The sequence below is a fragment of the Belonocnema kinseyi genome, chromosome 1 (assembly GCF_010883055.1).
Source record: "Belonocnema kinseyi isolate 2016_QV_RU_SX_M_011 chromosome 1, B_treatae_v1, whole genome shotgun sequence".
Taxonomy (NCBI): domain Eukaryota; kingdom Metazoa; phylum Arthropoda; class Insecta; order Hymenoptera; family Cynipidae; genus Belonocnema; species Belonocnema kinseyi.
Genome location: NC_046657.1, coordinates 107,772,809 through 107,778,762, shown reverse-complemented (window position 1 = coordinate 107,778,762; position 5,954 = coordinate 107,772,809).

Sequence of the window (5,954 nt, the reverse complement as noted above, 5' to 3'; positions counted from 1 at the left end):
TAAAAATAATGTTATAAAAAGATCTGAATAAAAAGTTTGTAACATTTTGAAATATTCAAGCATTATTATATGTAATATGAGAAAACGGGGTATCAGCTAAACTAAGAGACCCACTCTGTTGGTTCTATCACTAACTTGTAGCCCTTGAAGAAAGAATAATTTCATGGTATAGTCCATTTTTCATTGGGCTTCTAATTCTAAAGATTATAGGCGAACTTTTTGTGAAATCGATGGTGGTCGAGTTCTTGGAAGGGAATTCTTTAAACCCTATTTATTATTCATTAAATATGTATTTAGCAGTAAAGTTTGTCTGGAGTGATGGGGATTGAATAACTAAGTAGGAAAATATCGATTGTGTTGAAGTTTTTCATTGTACAGGTCAGACATAGTAAGTGCATAGTTGCACGGTGTGGTTCTCATAATATGAGATACCTGTGGTTTCTATAACACTGTCGCTGCGCGGGGGAATACTTTATTTTGCATTTTGTTAGCTATTTCCTGGAGTATCTCATATTATGTGAATAGTTTGACGAGTTTGGAAAAAGCACTTTTTTATATTTTTTGTATTTTCAGCATGAAAAAAATTTGTAATAAAATTTTTTATTTGAGCTTCTTATGAAAAACTAAATTTCCTTTAAAATGACCTCTATCACTTTTAAATTCAGTACATAGAATTCCGACAATCACGCCAAACAGAGTTGGTATCTCATATTTGGATACTCTCCTTTATAAATGCATTTTAGCTACAAACTGTATATTAATTAATACAATCTGTAACTGATAAACATATGTTATAATAGTTACTTAATTTTAGCGTTTCAGAGACAAATTTAAGGTATTATAATTGACAATATACTATTTTTTTGTTTCTAACGAAATCTCAAAATTCTTTATAAAATGGATAAATTGGCTTTATCCTCTGCTTGATTTTATACAGAATTTTGAATTTGGATAGCATTGAACATTTTAAAGATAAAAATGTTTAGCTCTGTCATAATTAAAATAAATAAAACTTATCAGTCATTAAAAAATAGGTGAGCATAAAACTTTTTCCGATAATGTAATAAAACTCATCTCTGGTATTACATTAGATGGGAATATGCAAGCTGCCATTCTGGTTCCCCGCCAAATTCAAAATCGCTAAATTGATATCGAATTTTATAAATACACTTACATAATATAGATTATTTATTTTCAAATTATACTGAAACATTGTTATCAAACTTCAATTATAAATAAAATTACGTGATTCAATATATGAAATTATGATTGCAAACGAAATTTTACTCAGCTTATAAATAGGCGCGCTAAAATTATGATCATATGATTTTAAAATAAATATTAACAAATGATAGAATAATAATAGACTATAGGTCAAACATAAATTCAATAATTTTTAAGAGTTTATTATGATAGCAATTTATATTTCACATTATACGTCCTTTTTATTTGCGTGGGTTAATGTGCGTCGTTCTGTAGAAAAATGGGTTCCTAACCTTACTTTCTTCTGGATCTCATTTCGCTTTAATATATCAAAACAATGCTCATAGGCAATTTAATTACCTGTAAACATCATCCTCAGACCCCCTATATTTGAATAATATTGTGATAGTCATAAATATTAGTAATAATTTTGCATAATCTTGAATTTAAATTCGGTTTACATTTGTCGTGTCTACAATTTATGATGTAAGAATGGCGGTTGCATATTCCTGTCTAATATATACCCTAGTTCTACAGGTCCACCATCTTGGCACGTAATATACTAGGTAACCTCCAGTTACGCGTAACTTCACATCGCTGGTGCAGTCCCATGTGGGCAAAAAACGTCGGCGGAAAGCAGAAACTTATGAGAGTGAAAGAGTCAAATATATCTTTCCATCTCTTTCGCTCTCACGAGTTACTGCTTTCCGTCGACGTCTCTGCCCACTTCCACATGGGACTGCTAGCAATAAGCAGGATTGGTCAGTTACGCGTAACTTGAGTATTTTCTACGTATGATACGTTTTTGGCGTTATAAACGTCGAAAACAGTAGAAAACGGTCGAAAACCAACCCTATGCATCGCCCCCACTCTTTCTTTTCTCTCAACATCCGGAGGGGTATGGTAGTTCAAAGGAATCCAATAGATGGCGCTCCGACCAGGTAGGCCTGTCTTTGCATTGTTATGTATAGGAAAAATACTATAATTCCTTAAAAAATTGATACTTTTTATAAATATAAAAGGAAGAACAAAGTTTTCATTAACAATAAGAACAGCTGTAATTAGTAATTTAAGAAAATGCATGTAAACACGTAATCTATTATTAGGAAAATTGAATATAAAGGTGAGTATTTTGAAAACAGTTTGAATTGTATTCATATTTTTCTATTGTTTATTTTGCTAATGTAATTGATTCATTTTATAAACAATTGTATTTGTTGCAAATTTTAAACATTGATAGATAATAATACTTGGGGGTCATTTACAAAGTACGTGATACGTTTATGGGGGGGGGGGGGGGGGGGGGGGGTCTATCAAAGTTTCATTCTCCATGTTGAGGCCAATGGAAAAGGTATCACGCAGGGAGGGGGGTCAGAAGATCCTGAAAAATGTATCACGTATTTTTTGAATGGCCCCTTGACTAATAATAATAGTAATAATAATATTGACACATTGACAATTCGCCTTATAATGTACTTTTAATTAATTCATCTGGACATTTCCGCTCTCTAAAAATATATATTTACACATTATTTATTTATAATCAGGGGAATTTTCGATATGGAACGGGAATTTAAAAAAAATAGAAACTAGGATTTAGAAGAAAAAAATTGAAAAATCCCTGTTGCAAGTCACAATTCGTCACAATTTAAAAGTTCCTTCTTCCGAAATTAAAAAAAAGAGAGTGCAAAAACGGTAAATATTCAATTGAAAGTGATTTCTTTGAGAAAAATGTGTAAAATTGACAATTAAAATGATAAGAACATGTTGCTGAGTAAATTATTATTTATTGTGTTGAAAGATTTTAAAATTATTAGTGAAAAATTATAGGATTAAAATCCGGGCTTTACGTCATACTATAACAGAAAATAGCTCACTTCTCAATCCAAGAATTAATTTTTAATTAAAATGATGAATCTTAAATGAAAAAAAAAAAATAATTTTCAACAGACGAGTTTTTTTTTAACCAAGTAAATTTATTTCTAACCCAAAAGATTAATTTTAATAAAAAATGATGAATATTTGACTAAAATACTTTAATTTTTAACCAAAAAGAAGATTTTTTAAATAAGGAGATTAACTTTAAAAGAAAACACTGATTTTCTACAAAAAAGTCGATTTTCTGCCAAAAGTCAATTTTTTAACAATATACATGAATTGGTAACGAAATAAATGATTTATCAATGCAGAATGACAAATTTAAATCCAATTTGTTGAACTTAGAACTAGAAAAACTCAATTTTCCACCCGACATAGTTATATTTGCTACTGAAATAGTTAATTTTCTAGTTAAAAAGGGATTTTAAAGAAACTAGTTATATTTTTTAAACAATACGAATTTTCATTTATCATGATGAATCTTCTAACAATAAAATTAATTTTCAACAAAAGAGTTCAGCTTTTAACCGCAAGTAGTTACATTTTCAAGAAAAAAAGGTAAATTCTTAACGAAAAATTTTTTAAAAAACTTATATTATAATTTAGAAATATTGACTTTTCGAAATGCTACTTCTACTCTAAAAATTACTTGAAGCACTCTCTTTTTCTAAATTTCGAAAAAAGGAACTTTTAAATTGTGACGAATTTGGACTTGGAACAGGGATTTTTCAAACTCCTTTTTTCTAAATCCCACTGTAAATTCTTTTAAAAAATTCCCGTTTCATGTAAAAAATTCCTTGTCCCAAGGGAAATTGTATGACTTTATGGAAACTCCTATAATAAAAACGATAATGATTGTCACTCATATTCCCTGAAACCATAGATAAAGTCAACATTATTTTTCTAATTTGACAAAAATTACTAAAATATTGAGAACTTGAATTTTGCTACTATCAACATTAAATTTCCGGTTTTTTAACTCAATTCTGGGGTTTCCCCGGTTTCCCGTTAAAGTCGCCACCCTAATTATACATAAATTATATATAGATATAAATTTTTTAGAAAGCGGAAATGTATAGATGAATTAAAATGAAAAAGTACATTATAAGGCTAGTCAACAAGGTTTCAATATTATTATTACTATTATTATTAGTAAAGTAATATAAACAATAGAAAAATATGAATACAATTCAAACTGTTTTTTAAATACTCATCTTTCTATTCAATTTTTCTAATATTAAATTACATGTTTTCATGAATTTTTTGGATTACTAGGGTAGGGTGGGGCGAGATGAGCATATCTGTCATTTTCTCGTCAGTATTTAAAATCTGCTAATTCATTGCTTGAAAGTAAAGCATTATATATATTCAACAAACATTTTTAATTAAAATTTTGCCAAGATAAAAGTAACTAAGAAAGTATATGCGGAATTAGAAACAATAATAAAGAACAAGTGCGCTTGGCTCATATTGCCTCATGCCTGGGGCGGGATGAGCCGGGCATTGGGGCGGATGGGTCACTTAATTAAATGACTTATTATATATTATTTGTAATTAAGAGTCTTGTTAAGTTTTAGTATTTTAAAATAAAAACATATCTTACACATAGCTTTTCAAAATTGAACGGAAAAATTAAAGTATTTAACTTCAAAATTATGTAATCGTTAATCCTAACCTCTACCGTAACTAACACTACAAATATTAAATGGAAAAACGAATTATATCCACATATCTTTTAATAATTATATGACAGAAATAAATATAGCAATTTTTCGACTTGACCATGCACATTATCTCAGTAAAAGATAAATTCTACAATACGTATACTCCCAAATACTAGACTGGTCTACTGCATTACTCCATGACACTGAATTTAATATATATTGAGGTATTCAACCGTTTTTTTAAACGTCTGCCATATTTTTATACCACAACAATGTTTTTTCTTATTTTTATAGCATTTTACGAATTTTAAAACAAATTTATTCAAGAAATACACAATAAAAAGTGCTCTCTGTCTTCTAGTTGACAGCAATTCATATTATTTGATCATATCCATAACAGTGCTGCTTTCATAATGTTTCTGAGAATTTTTGGCCACAAGATTAGTTTTTTATACGTTTACACCATTATTAACACCCTGCACAATCTGATAATATGAAACACTGCATCCTAACCTACTGACTGCTACACTAAGAGGTTAGGTTAATGCACAGGAAGAGGTATCTCATTCCGCCCCAGAACAGTGGCTCATTCCGCCCCATATGAAATTTTTTAGTCAAATCAAAATTTCACCTATTTCGGTTTTACAGTTATATATAAATCTGTTGAAAACTTAAGGTCTAATAAATAAGCTATCTAAATAAGCACTGGAAAAAGATCTAATATGTGATTTTTTGTGATTCTTGAATCTTCTAAACAAATGCAAAATAGTAGAATACAGGTCTTAAAATTTGTACTTTCTTTTTTCCAGATTTATTCAACATTAAGCGAAAAATTTTCAAAGAAGAAGTTTCATCATGTTTTTCCTGATATTAATTAAAACATTTACAAAATAAATGATAACCTACGAGAAAATTAAGTGACTCATCTTACCCCTTATGCTCATCTCGCCCCACCCTACCCTAATTACAGCTGCTCTTATTGTTGCTGAAAACATTGTTCTTCCTTTTATATTTATAAAAAGTATTAAGTTTTTAATGAATTTTAGTATTTTTGTTATACATAATAATCCAAAGACAGGCCTACCTGATCGGAGCGCCATCTATTGGATTTAATTGAACTACGATACCCTTTCCGGGTGCTACAATACTAACTACGGCATATCATAGACATATAAAGTCTAGGCCAACAGTCTCTTTGATCCGCCGACG